Below are 14,926 nucleotides of genomic sequence, written 5' to 3'. Positions count from 1 at the left end.
CTCCCAAACTGTTACTAGTTCTATTGCTTTATTAAAATATTCAAGTGATGGATGTTTAATGGTGATATATTACATAAGGCCATTGGAGTGGAGAAGATAAAGATAAGGCTTAGAATGTGATTTTTAAAACTAGCTTCCATTTTAGTTTTATTCTTCAATCTATTTCAGTAATATCACCTTTTGAGCCTCTAAGATCTACTCTAGGTTCTTCAAAACAAGGCCAGAACACATTTGATACATGACAATATAGAAAAGGGAGGAGTTTGGTCGGGCATGGTGGTGCACGCTTGTAATCCCCACGCTTGGGAGGCAGAGACAGGAGGATCGCGCAGGTTCGAAGCCAGCCACGCGCGCTGGCTTAGGAGACCCTGTTTCCAAATAAAAAATGTAAAAATAGGTCTGGGAGTGTAACCCGGAAGTAGAAGGGCTTCCAGGAACCCCAGTACAAAGAAAAGAAAAGAAAAGAAAAGAAAAGAAAAGAAAAGAAAAGAAAAGAAAAGAGAGGAGTTATTTGCTCAGAGCAAAAATACCTATTTTTATTTTCATAGTAATAGGCCTAAGAGACTTCTATACATCCTTCTTCAGAAAGGAGTTAGACAAGTAATGGGTAATAGCTCCAATGAGATCTGTATAATGGGTGACCCAAATCAGATTCTAGGTACACTTCAATTATGAAGGTCATAACATTCGTGTTTAGAGTTATCTTTGCAACAGAATGTAGTATAATGAGCATAAACTCTGGAATTGGAAAGCTTTGGGATTTAAATCCTGGTTCTGCCATCTATTGAGACCAGGTATCCTGGACAGAACCAATGGTAGAATCAAGTTTTTAGATGTTCTAAATTTGGTGACCTCAAAATCTATTTATGCATTCAACTAATATTTTAATGAGTACCCACTATGTTCCAAGACCCATTCTAGGAATGGTGGATATTGAGTGGAAAAAGATAAGAAGTCCCTAACCTCATAGGATTTACCATGACTTTGTAGTCTGGCCTTCTCAAATGACCCTAAAAAGGCTAGATGGCACATTGCCCTCCTGTGCCCATAGGCAATCATGCAAAATGCACTAATTAAATGTCTCCATAATGACTGTGTGATTCAGGAATGGCTCAGTGCCAGTGCCTTGAAAAGTCTGCTTCAAATGCCACTCTTATCCTGAAGCTAATGGATAAAGTGACCACAGCATATGCTTAGGATTGATTATTTTCTTTAGATTTAATCAAGCACTCCTCTCCTTCTCCTTTGAAAATGTTAATGCTTTCTTTCTACTATAGCCACTATACCTTAACAGAAAAGAATTAAATTTTTCCCTTTGACTTTAATTATCCCCTGACAGCCTTGAGAAATGGCATGAGTAACACAAACCAGAAATGCCAGTTGGCTTTGGAATGTATCCCATGTGCTTTTGAAACAGATTTTCTGAGTTATTTTTTGAAAAAATGTAAACATTTATTTGTGTTTTCTTAACAGACACCAACAGATGAGCAGAAAAGGAAAGAGATCTTTCATGAATGTAATCATTTGACAGAGGAAATTCTCAGGATTGATGATACCATGAAGTTACTTGGTAAGTAAAGATTGTAGAGGATGCTGAATAATTCTTAAGAATGTCTTCCCAGGTGATATATTGCTAAGCTGTATATCAAACATCTTCTCAACTAAGGTCCCAAATATATCAGTGCTTCTTACAGCTTTTCAGAATATCTGTGGTAGAAGAACTAGTAATTTTTAAAGACAATTTCCAATCTAAAAATTTCCAGGGGTAACTCTCAACTTCTGCACACTTTTCTCACCACAGACCAGTAATGAATACTGACACTGGTCATGAACCACATTTTGAGTAGCTCTTCTCTACATAAATGATGACCTCCTTTTAAAGAGAATATCACATGAGAAACATTGTATAAACATCATAGTTTAATTGTTGCAACAATCCTAGGAGGAAATTTTCTTCTCTTTTATAGATATAAAGGTGAGAAAGAGTTTAGGTAATTTGTTGAAAGTGACAAGATTAGTTAGTGGTACAGCATTTTTTCGGAAAAAAATGATTTCGTGACATAAATCATTTACTACTACATTTTAAGAGTTAGCAAAAAAAAATTGAATGCACCAATAAAAGCAAAAGAAAGAAAAGCAAGATCAGATAGTTTAAAATGTACAGAGATATTGACAAAAGAATGACATTGGACAGAAACAAATCGGATAGTTCAAGTTCACAAATTAACGCTGGAAGCCAGAGACCAGAAGCACCTGTTAGGGTATGGATCAGAAGCTGTGTAATTGAAGATAAGAATGTTTGAAACTGGTCTGGTTGATAGACTATGGAGAATACTTCACAAGCAACTACCCAAATAAAGGATTTTGTTCTTGCTAAGTGTCTTTACTTCCTAAGGCTATATTAATAGAAACCACCTGACTCCTTATAATCTTCTAATATATTGTCTGGGGCTCACTGTATCTCAGTAATTCTGAACCATATAAGGCAATAGGATTATGAATATTTATCCACAAAGCATTCTTGTACTTGGCAAAGCAGTGATCCATTGATTAAAAAGATTTGAAGTTCACTTGGAGAATCATCATCCTTAGAAAAACCAAATCGTTTTCTGTCCAGACTCACCAGATTCATGACATCTTTTTCACTGAGTATTATAGTTAGATATAAAATGTTCCATAAAGAGCTTACTTAATGTTTAGAGCTAATGTAATTAAGTCATGAGGGTTGTAATTCCAGAAGTGGATAAATCTATTGAAATGAATTAACCTGGATGGTATGTGGTAGGCCAGTATGGTGTGGCTGGAGGTGGGTCCCTGGGGGTGTGATCTTGGTGATTATATAAAAGTTTCCTCCTCCTCCTCCTCCTCCTCCTCCTCCTCCTCCTCCTCCTCCTCCTTCTTGATTTTCCTTGCTTCTGAACTCCATGATGTGAGGAACATAGCCTATGTGCTCTTGTTCTACAATCCATGGTCCCCAGCTTCACAGCAACTGAGTATAAGGCCATAAGAAAATAACTCCTTTTTCTTCTAAGTTGTGTGGTCAGATATTTAGAGTATGGCTGCAAGAATGCTGATGGATACACTGGGACGCATATCCTGTGAATCCAACAGAATTGGAAAGGCATCACTGACAAAGACAGAGAGATGGTCTTAGCATGATTACTAAGCTGTTTTTATAGAGTAGATAACTTCTGCAGGGCTACAAGGGAATTAGATTGTAGAGATACCCATCGGAAATAGTGTGACATTGTAAAAATGAATCAGTATCCTAGAAGCAGGGGAAATTAATGAAATAAATGACTCACATTGCAAGCCCAAGTAGGGGACAGATTTAAGGTGGAAAGTGATATAGGAGAAACTGAAATTATGCAAGATGAAAGCAGGGATACAAGGCAGAAAGGAAGAACCAAGAAAAAAGTGCCTATGAGCAGGATGAGGTTAGTAGATCAAATATAATAAGCAAGGCCAATGCATGTCTAAACCCAGGGTGTGGCACAAGATCAAATAAATTACATATTAAAAGTGTATTAGAGTGGCACAGATACACAGAGACACATACTCTAAGAAATCAGTCACCCATCTACACCACCTACAGTTGATCATTTTATATGTTTTTTGTGTATTGTTCAATTTTGTGAGTCAAGTCCAACCAGTACGGTTATCTGACTATTCTGAGTAGTATGTGTGATGGAGGAAGAGGGAGAACTTGAGGTGGTGTCTTGGAAAATAAAATGATTAATTTAGTTCTGAAAAATAAAGGTGCTGTTGCAGATGGCCACGGAATCATGGGATTTCTGACTGAGAATGAACTTGAAGATCATCCAGTTGGTAGTGTTAAAATTGTGGCCATTGCAACTATATAGGACTAGCACAGATGTCTCAGGGGTTGTCTGAGGAAAGAACTGTGTGTGTGGCCAAGTGTCCAGGGTTATTGGTCTTCTAGCCTGGCTTCAACCCAACAACTCTGCTTTATCTGGTTTATATATTCCTTTCTGGCGAAGATTGTATTTGAAGAAAATGTTCTATTTTGTTTGAAAGAGGAACACATAAGATTGAACATCTTTTTGAATTTTTGAATTTTTGAATTTTTATATGGATCATATTGAAAATGGCATACATTTGCACAGTGCTTGGTGTCCTCCCCCCTGCTTCCCCTTTACCCTTCCCAGCAATGAGTGTCCAGGTTGACCATGCTACATTCACACTTATGCACACATATTCAAATGTAGCTCCTCCAGTTAGTCAATCACAGCCTTCTTCTTCTCCTACCCTTCCTTTCTAGCTTTGCTGAGGTTTCCCCTCCATTATCTGGAGTCCCTCTGGTATCCTTAATACTCCCTAGTTTGGGCATTCCTGGGTATCTTTCCAAAGGGGTTGAAAGCAGAGAACTATAGTAACATATGCATACCCATGTGCATAGCAGCACAATTCATAATAGCCCAAATATGGAATCAACCAAGGTCTCCATCAGCAGATGAATGGATTGCAAAATTATGGGAAACACACACAATGGAATTCTACTCAGCTATAAAGAAGAACAAAATCACGTCATTCAGAAGAAGATGGAAAGACCTGGAGAACATTATGTTAAGTGAGAAAGTTATTGTTTTAGTCCAGTGTAGTCATTCCACAGATAGAGAATCTGAAGTTCCAAGAGATGAAAGGTCATTCTGTAAATCTCATGGCCAGGTGTGTAAGTTATACTTTTGTTTTTCTCAATTTCCTATTTTATTTTTGTCATCCCTCACAAATCGCCCATATCCTTTTACAGTACTCTTATTTTTAAAATGTGTATTGGTGCATTGTAGTCATACATCTTCATGGGGTACAGGATGGTAGAGCCATACATGCATGCATTACTCATTTAACCCTTCCCCAATTCCCACCTCATTTTCTCCTCCCTCCCTCCATCTCATGTTTGGCTTACTGATTGATATGTTTATGAATGTCCATCATATACATTAGAGAATTCCCTTTTCCCCCTCCTATCCCCCTCAGGTAGATTGCATTATTTGCTCACCTATGGTTTCTCCTTCATCTAGAATTCCTCCTATGACCCATTTTCTCTCTAGCTTCCACTTATTAAAGAGAGCATCCATGATTTTACTTTTTTGTGATTGCTTAATCTCATTTAGCATATTGTTCACTAGTTTCATTCATTTTCCCACAAATTACATAATTTTTTGTAACGGCTGAGTAAAATCCCATTGTGTATACATCCCATAGTTTTTTGTTTTTGTTTTTGTTTTTGGTGGTACTCTGGTTCCTGGAAATTCTTCTACCTCTGAGCTACACTCCCAGACCTATTTTATATTTTTATTTGGAAACAGGGTCTCTTAAGCCAGTGCGTCTGGCTTAGAAATGGTGTCATCCTCCTGTCTCCGCCTCTCAAGCACGGGCATTACAAGCATGTGCCACCACGCCTGGCTATCCCATAGTTTTTTAATCCATTTATATGTTTATGGACATCCTGGCTGGTTCCATAGCTTGGAAATTGTGAATTGTGCAGCTATGAACATAGATATCTCATGCATTCATTTGCTATTTTCTTTTGTGTAGATTCCCAAAAGTGGTATTGCTGTATCATATGGTAGATTTGTTTCCATTCCTCTGAGAATCTTCCATACTGTTTTCCAAAGTGCTTGCAATAATCTGCAATCCCACCAAAAGTGTGTTAGAGTTCCCATTTCTTGACATCCTCACCAGCATTTGTTTGTGTTTTTAATGATTGCCATTTTAGTTGGAGTTGGGTGAAATCTCAGGATAGTTTTGATTTACATCTCTCTGATTACTAATGATGTTGAACATTTTTTATACCTTTATTGGCCATTTGAATTTTTTGTTACATGTTTATTTAGTCCACTTGCCTATTTTTGATTGGATTATTTGTTTTCTTAATCTTGAGTTTCTTGAGTTTTCTGTATATTCTATATATTTGTTCTCTCTCAGAGAAATAGTTGGCAAAATTTTTCTCCCATTCTGTTGACTCTCTGTTGAGGTTCTTGATAGTTTCCTTGGCTGTACAGAAGCTCTTCAGTTTAATGGAAACCCATGTATTGATTCTTCTTTTAATTTATTGTGTTTGGGTCTTGGGAAAGTTTTTGCCTTTGCCTATATGTTCAAGTGTTGGACCTATGCCCTCTTTAGGGAGCTTCAAGGTCTCTGGTCTGATTTCTAAGTTTTTGCCCCATCTTGAATTGACTCTTGTTCAGTGTGAGAAAGTGTAATTTACTTCCATTTTTCTGCATATTGTTAACCAGTTTTTTCAAAACTATTTCAGCCTTGTTGAAAGGGCTATCTTTTTTTCTAGTGTAAGTTTTTGGTCCCTTTGACAAAAGTAAATTGGCTCTAAGTGTGTGTATTTGTTTCTAAGTCTTCTATTTCACTCCATTTGTCTATGTGTCTGTATTCATGCCAATGCCATGCTGTTTTTTTTTATTACTGTGGCTTTGTAATATAGTTTGAATTCAGGTATTGTGATGCCTCCTGCATGTTTTTTATTTCTGAGAACTACTTTGGCTATTCTGGGATTTTGTTGTTCCAAATGAATATAAGGACTTATATTTCAATGTCTATGAAGAATGGCCATTTTGATGATATTTATTCTGCCTATCCAAGAACGCTGATGATCTTTTCATCTCGTAAGGTCTTCTTTGATTTTTTCAATACTTTACAATTTTCTTTGTAGAGGCCTTTTACCTCCTTGGTTGGGTTTATTTCTAAGTTTTTTTTTTGTGGGCTATCCTAAGTGGACACACATATTCCTCTTTAGAATAGGCTTACTCTTGTTCATAAAATGTCTGGTCCTGGTTCAAGATTATATAGCAGTAGGATATAATCCACCACCAAATTTCTAAGACTGAGAGCCTGCCTTTAGGTGCAGAATTTTGTGAATGTTAACACTGAAAAAATTCTAGACAAACCAGGATGGTTGGTTATATTATCAGAGAGTCCTTGATCACTCACTAGTTTGTTCCTTAATAACAGTTCTGCTTTTGCTGATGAAATCCTTGGTAAGTTTGTGTCTCATTTCAGATATCTGACTCACAGAATCTGTCAAATTCAGAGCCCAGTATTCAAAATTGGCTTTATAATCTGTTTCCTGACCTCAGAATTTATGATTCATACCTGTGTAGACATATTCTATCTTCTCATTTATCTCTGTCACAAACACCCTTTATTCAGCATTAAATTTTTTATTCTGAAATCTGATCACATATAGCCTCTGATCATGTCTCAGTATCACTTGCCTTCCATGTGAGATGCAGTAACTGTTGGCTACCTTGCCAATCATTCCTGTTAAGTTTTTTTTTTTTTTTTTTTTTTTGCAGGTCTGGGGATGGAACCCAGAGGCATTCTACCTCTGAGATAACCTACCACAGCCCTATTTTTTATTCTTTACTTTAAAACAGGGTCTCACAAAGTTGTGGAGGGCCTCACTGAGTAGCTGAGGCTATCTGCAAACCATGATCCTCTGGTCTCAGCCTCCCGAATTCTAGGATTACAAGCGTGTGCCACCACGCCCAGCTCTTGTTTAGTTCTAACCATTCTGAGAGCTCTTAGACCTTATTTAAGACTTTAGTCAAATCTGCTTTCTGTCATCATTTTTCTTAATATGCCAAATATTTTGGTAAACTTTGCATTTTAACTGATAAAAGTTTATATATATATATATATATATATATATATATATATATATATATATATATATATATTCTCTATGTAGTCCATGAAGTAAGTGTCCTGACCTAATGGATTATCAGGGGATAAATTTTTTATTCTTTTTATAAAATAGAATCATTCTGGACTACTGCTTATTACTGTATCTAAATTATTCTCATAATTTCCTTTCTTCTTAAGAAGATTTGCTGCCTATCATTCAGAGAGGGGTTTGTTCAGTAACCTAAGTATGAGATTTTAGCATCTCATTTGGCAAGACCTCTGCCAAAGTGCTCCTGTAACTTCACTTAGCATTTGGCCTGTTGGGAGAGACTGGTGGCCTTTGCTCTTCTCATCTGCCCACTCAAATCTATTCTAGGATCACTTTGCAGATTCTGATCTGAACTGTTTTTCCAGAGTTCCAGACATGTTCTTTTTCAAAAACAAAAACAAAGAGTACTGTTTGGCTCAATTCTGTATCTTTTCTGCTCTTTCCAGCCACAGACCTAAGTGCTCAAGGGATGTGATTAGAGACGCAAAATGGCATTGAAATTCATGCCACATGGCATTCAAGTTCAGTTATCACACGAATGATCATAGTGCTTTTGTTCCCAGTCAGTAAACACTGAGTTATATTTTGGCTTCTTTTATTTTGTTTCTTTGTAGAGAAAACTATCACTTTATCTCCTTCCAAACTTATAAATAGGGGGCTAGACATCAATGATGTTGTAAACATATTATGGAGAAGAAAATATGTTAATTAGTATATTTCATATAATAGTTATATTAATGGAAGAAAGACTATAGGGGGAAGGTTCCTGGTAGTCTTAAAACTGAACAAGAAAGATATAGGGAGAGGAAGGGGGAGAACTGAGGAAGGAAACTGTTCAGATCATATCCTGGCAATACTTGAAGGTATTACTACCAATTTCACTAGTATGCCTGGGGAAGGAGATAAAAGGAGTAGGTGGGATGTGGAGGGAAGCACACCAAGAGCTGTGTGTATGTATGTTTTTATCACATTGAACCTCACTATGAGTCTGATTGCAGTACACTAAGAAAATATTTTTAATATTGAATTTAGGATTGTTGCTTATAACTTACTGCATTGGGAATCATCAATACCAATATCTTTTTTTCATCGATGAGGAAATTGAAAAGCAGAGAAATCAAAATGTTAGTTGTACACTCTGCATGCACATCAAATCTATCTGGAAACTTTAGAAAAATGATATGCCCAGAACCCACTCTCAGAATCTATCAGATTGGTCAGAGATAGAATATGACACTGATGATTTTTCAAAGCTGCCCAAGTGGTTCACATTCACAACTGGAATTCAGAGTTCCTGTTTGAAAGTTCAGTGGGAAGACTGGAGAGTTGATCAAGATCATGTGAGTTCAGAAAAGAGTACCTTGCAAAATCCTGGCTATTGACATTAACGAAGGCACTGAAGGTGAGCTGAAGCCATACTGAAAAGGCAATGTGCTGCACCCAGAGACCATTTGAGTAAAAGAGAGAATGGTAATCCTATCTTGACCAAGTACATTTCCCAGGAGCTAGTAGGTACACAAGGCTATGCTGAGGCACTACCTAACTGAGCTTGGACCTCACTGGAATCTTCTTTGACTGTGATACTCTCTGGAAAGGGGAACCATTCATTCAGCAAGTAGTGACAGCAGAGCTCCTTTGGGAGACAGATGCTTGCAATCTTCTGCCTTTCCAGAGGATTGAAGAAATCAAAACATTCTTGCCAGCTCTTTAAATTAGTAGGTCAGTCATTCCATCTCTCTTCTATCATTGTAACATTCTGTCCCCTTCTATACAGTCACTGCCCTCTTCTGTTATGCACCTGAGAACCTAATACAGAGTTTAACATGGAGTCAATCCTCATTATTTGAGGATTCTATATTTAAACATTTACCTACTTGCTGATATTTATTAGGAAGCTCAAAATCAATACCCGCAGTATTGTCATGTTTTTTTAGTGGACTTGTGCAGAGCAACATCAACAACAACAAAATTTGCTCCCCCAGTGTGCATGCACATTCTCAGCTGAAATCAAACACTGTCTTTGTCTGTTCTAAGACTATAACAAGTGTCCTTTTTAAGGTATATTTGATGGTACTAATCTTATATTATCATACTTTTTATTGGTAATTTCACTGTTTACAATGGTTCCCAAGGGTAAATGCTGAAGCAATGTCTAGCGTTCCTGGGTGCAAGCATGTGTTAGAGACAAAGCATGTGTGATTGTGTTTTTGATTGTGGGTTCAATGCTGATAAATCAATTACACATATTAAGTAAGGTATCATTAAATAGCAATGCACATAAAATAAGGTTATGTATTGATCAGTTGATGAAAATGTTATCTGTGACTAGAGGCTCACAACAGCTTAACCATGTATTTCTACTAGGAGCCATGATTCAGTACTGTATAATTCAGTGTACATGGTGACTTTATAGAATATAATCACCACAAATAATGACAATCGATTGCATGTAGTAAGTACTTAATTAATGCTTGTTAAGTAAATGAGAAACTGAGCACATTTTTATGTATACAAATGTTTTATGTGTATTTTTATTGAATTATTTTAATCATTATTATTAACCTTTACTGAGTGCCAACTAGAATTGAAGCACTTTTTGCATATGTAATTTTATTACATCTTCCAAACAGTTCTAAAAGATAAACACATCTTCTTCCTTTTAAAGAGAAGATAACTCAAAGAAATTAAGAAAGAAATTAAGAAAGTTGCTCAAAGTACCTCAGTTAGATACTTTTAATTATAATGGCCCATCTTCCCACCTGAGATCCTAGGTAAAGGGAGGATCCATAAGGAACACTTGGTCAATGTCAGATGCCCCCATCTACCACCCACTGGGGATTCTGAGGAAGCGAAGTCTTTCAATCCTGCTGTGTGCCCTTATTACAGCCCCTCATGGGGTTATCTTCTAAAAGAATAAGAACTGTGAGACCCCAGAGATACTTTCTGGCTCTTGAGATGGTCTATGTTCTCCCTTGAACATGTATACCCATCTTTCCTAAATAAACTTCTGTCTTTGTCTCTACAAGAAAAGAAGGTAGAAATACATTATTGATAAAGTTGCTGGACTACTGTGATGAGCTGAACTGTTACCCCCAAATTCATATGTGGAAGTCAACACCAAATACTGCAACATGTGACTGTATTTGGATATAGAATTTTAAAGTAGCAGTTAAGATGGTCGGGCATGGTAGTGCAAGTGTAATCCCAGCATTTGGGAGGCTGAGACCAGAGGATCATGGTTCATGGACCGTCTCAGTTACTTAGTGAGGCCCTCTGCAACTCAGTGAGACCCTGTTTCAAAATAAAGAATAAAAACTGGGCAGGGGGTGTAGCTCTGAGTTCAACTACCTCTGGGTTCCATCCCCAGACCCCCACACACAAAAAAGTAGTAGTTAAGATAAAATGAGGTCACTAGAGTCTTATGCCCATATGACTAATATTCTTATAATAACAGAAAATTAGGTACACACAGACACACAAAGGGAAGACCTTATGAAAACACAGGGAGAAGAGCCAAGGAAACAGGCCCTTGAAAATAAAACCCAGTGGGGCACAGTGCTGCATCCTTATAATCCAGCATTTGGATGATCTCAGGTTCAAGGGCAGGCTCAACAACTTAGTGAGATCCTCAGGAAATTTAGTGAGACTCTGGTTCAAAATTAAAAAAAAACAAGGCTGAGCATGTAGCTTAGAGGTATAATGCTCCTGGGTTCAGTCTTCAGTTCCATGGAAGAAAGAAAAGTTACTGACATCTTGATCTCAAACTTCTAGTCTCCAAAACTATGAAGAAAGGCATTGTAATTGTTTAAACCACCTAGACTATAGTACTTTGATGTGGCCACCTTAACTAATACCACTAAATTTGAGATGCCTGGCTGATAAATAAGATATAGCCCTAGCCTTCAAATCTCAGAGTCTAGTCACTTGTTGTCTCACTGGAGACAGTTTTCTCTAGAAAGGGAGCAATATAATTACGAATGATTTTATGACTAAATCTGGCATCCTGGAATTGCCTGCAAGGATGGAGCAAGTAAAAAAAAAGTGCTTGATATTGGGCCAAAGCCAAGTGGAACATAAAGGTGGCCAAGCCAGAACAAAGCACTGGGAGGGATGCCAAATCACAAAATTATAAGCAAAGCAGGGAGGAGTTGTGTCAGATAAAAATCCAGCCAAAATGATCAAGCCAAGAACTAGGATAAGGTCACAAATGTAAATGTTTAAAAAGAGAAGCCAGGGGAAGCTCACCAAATACTGTGTGCATGTAAGTCCCTATTATTCTGAATTTCATTATGATATGTGATTATAGTGCACCAATAAAATATATATTTAAAATTGCTTTATTTTTGTTTTGCTTTAAACAAAAATAGTGAGAGGGAGAGGGACAAAAAGAGTGTTAAAGAAGCAAACTGTTAAAATAGTGCTTGGTCCATATAAGAAGGTATCACTACCAATCTCATTATCATATACAGCAAGGGCTATAGAAAGAAGGATATCAAGTGCTATGCTCATGTATAAAAGTATCACATTGAACCTTATGATGTATTATGTGATCATGAGGACTGCTTTCTGGATCCTTAGCTCATTTGCAACCCAATTGGTTCTATTGTGTATCTTTACAAAGTTTAAACCCACTTTTCTTTCATGTTCCTTTAGATACACAACACTGTTGAAGTTGATTTTTTTCAGGTTTTTCCCTTTATTTAAACTTGGTTTAAGTCATTTCCCATCAATTACTTTATGTGCATAACCAAAAGGCATTGAATTAAATTTTGACATCACCATCAAAATATGGCGCAATGACAGACTGATCATCATAACTGTGTCATGTTCGGTTTGCTAGAAGCAAATGTTGACAGAAAGATTTTGAAACACAATAGTTTTTAATTTTATAGCAGGTAGTACAAATCCTTATTTTCTGTCATTGCAAAAGCATTCTCAGCAATTTTTGCCTGATTTTGTTTTCTTATATACATTTTAAAATCATTTTGTCAATTTAGCCCCTGTTGGGTTTCTGATTGAAATTGCATCAAATATATATATATAGAAAAGCATAGCATTTTCATTATGCGTAGACTTTCTGTTAAGGAGCATGCTATATCTCTATAGGCTCTTTTGATGTGCCTCAATAAAATGTATAGGTCTCTAACTAAATCTTATACTTAACTTGTTGGATTTTTTTCCTGTTTATTTTATAGTTTTTGTTACCATTGGTAATGGAGTATATTTATGTGGTTTCCATCTTTTTTTTTTTGTTAATCAGCTCAAATCTTCTGTCTTTAAAATGTGCCTGGGATTTGACAATGGGCACCTCTGGCACCTACTGTTAAGTATTAATAAGGAATCCTGAAAAGCATTTGTAAAATATGTAGGATTTTTAATAATTTTAGGCTAGTGTGAAGAAAATGTTGGAAAGTTAGATAAGCTAAATCACAGATTTCTACAATTTAAAGATAAATAGAATAATATTTGTCTCTGTTTCTCTTATAAGTGACATAAATAAGTATATAATTATCTCAAGAACTGAAAACAGTGATAAATGCATTGAAACTGAGGAAAATGTATTATGGTATTAAAAACAATCTGAGTTATATATGATATTTGAGATCAAACAACATGAGTGTGAATTTGCTCATCAATAAATTGATTAATATTTACTAGGGAATTCTGTTGATTCCAGAAAGAGAAACTCAAGATACAGGGTGAAACTTTTAGCTTAATGGATAATCTGATTGACAAAATGTTAACATGGCTTTGTTTGGGCTGCAGTCACTTATCCTGGTACTGATGTAGAATTTGGGGTTCACCTAAGCCAATACACCTTAGCTAGAATTCAAGCCACCCACCGACACCTGCAATCTGTGCATTCATTTTTCTATAACCATTACTCCATGCAGACTTTGTATTTCACTCATATTGGTTTATCTCTTCTTTTCACCCTAAAACAAAATGAACTCTTCTTAGCTGTGAACATCAGCTCACCTACTTTTGGCTTAAAGTGTTTTCAAGGTCATCTTGGGTGATATAAAACAAAACTATCCTAAAAACCCTAAGCTCTAGTACACCTTTGCAAAGTAGAACATTTTCTTTTCCAAACTCATAGTAATTATAAAGTCCCTGAGATGTCATCAAGCATCAGAAATAACTGAGTTAAAACCCTTTCTCTGCTACTTTCTGTATGGACTTCAGGAAAATTTCTTCATCTCTTTCCACATTAGATCTTCATCTATAAAGCATATAATAATGCACTCAGAAGTTGTTGAGATTAAATAAGGATATATAATAGGTATATATATTTCACATATATCCATATATACGTAAAATGTATATATATATATGTATATATATATATATATATATATATATATATATATATACACACAAATGTATACAGTGGGTTACAAACCTCATAAAAACTAAATGCTCAATAAACTTGTAATTTATAAAGCTTCTCTCTCTCCCTTCCTTCTTCCTACCACCCACTTTCTATTTCTTATACTAATCATTAAAGCTTTTAAAGAAGCTAAAAAAGGGCCCTATATTACCTAATAAAACAGATGTGTTTCTTGGGAAGGGACTTAAAACCGAGTTATATAGTAAAATGTGATATCCATTAGTTTGTATTTAATTTCCTATTATATTTAGAGCATCCAGACACTTTACTCCTCCACCCCACATTGACATCATTCATTAAACACAGGCACACATATATGATTATTAAATAATTAAATAAAGCAAAATGTGTCCTATTGTTTAAAGGAAGTATGCCTTGGTTCTTTCTTAAGGGGATATATTTTGATTGTCTTATACTGAACACATTTTTCAGTGGTGTTCACCTGATATAAGAGAGAAACTTTAAAAACCACAATCCTAGAAAGAAAAACCACCTTACACGGAAGACTCTCAGGGCTCCTGAGCCATTTGTGCTTCATTGGGAGTTAGGGAACTCATTGCACAGAGACATGTGATTGCTTTGGCTGAATCTGATCCACAGACAAGGACTCTGAAAGACATTCATTTAATCACTTGTCCTGAAGCTGCTGTTACAATTGCAGCCCTCTGAAGTGACAGCGAAAACCAAGACCCTGCACTTAACGTGCAAGATGAAAGGAGGCATCATACAGAGGGTTGATTAAAGGCCAGGTGCTGCAACAAGCCTCACCCTCAGAACATCAGGACATTGCTAAATGCTTCCCTGACCCACATTCTTTTTTTTTT

This window comes from Muscardinus avellanarius, assembly GCF_963383645.1.
Source record: "Muscardinus avellanarius genome assembly, chromosome: X".
Classification (NCBI taxonomy): Eukaryota; Metazoa; Chordata; class Mammalia; order Rodentia; family Gliridae; genus Muscardinus; species Muscardinus avellanarius.
The sequence above is the reverse complement of the archived record's forward strand: the minus strand, read 5'-3'. Positions refer to the sequence as shown.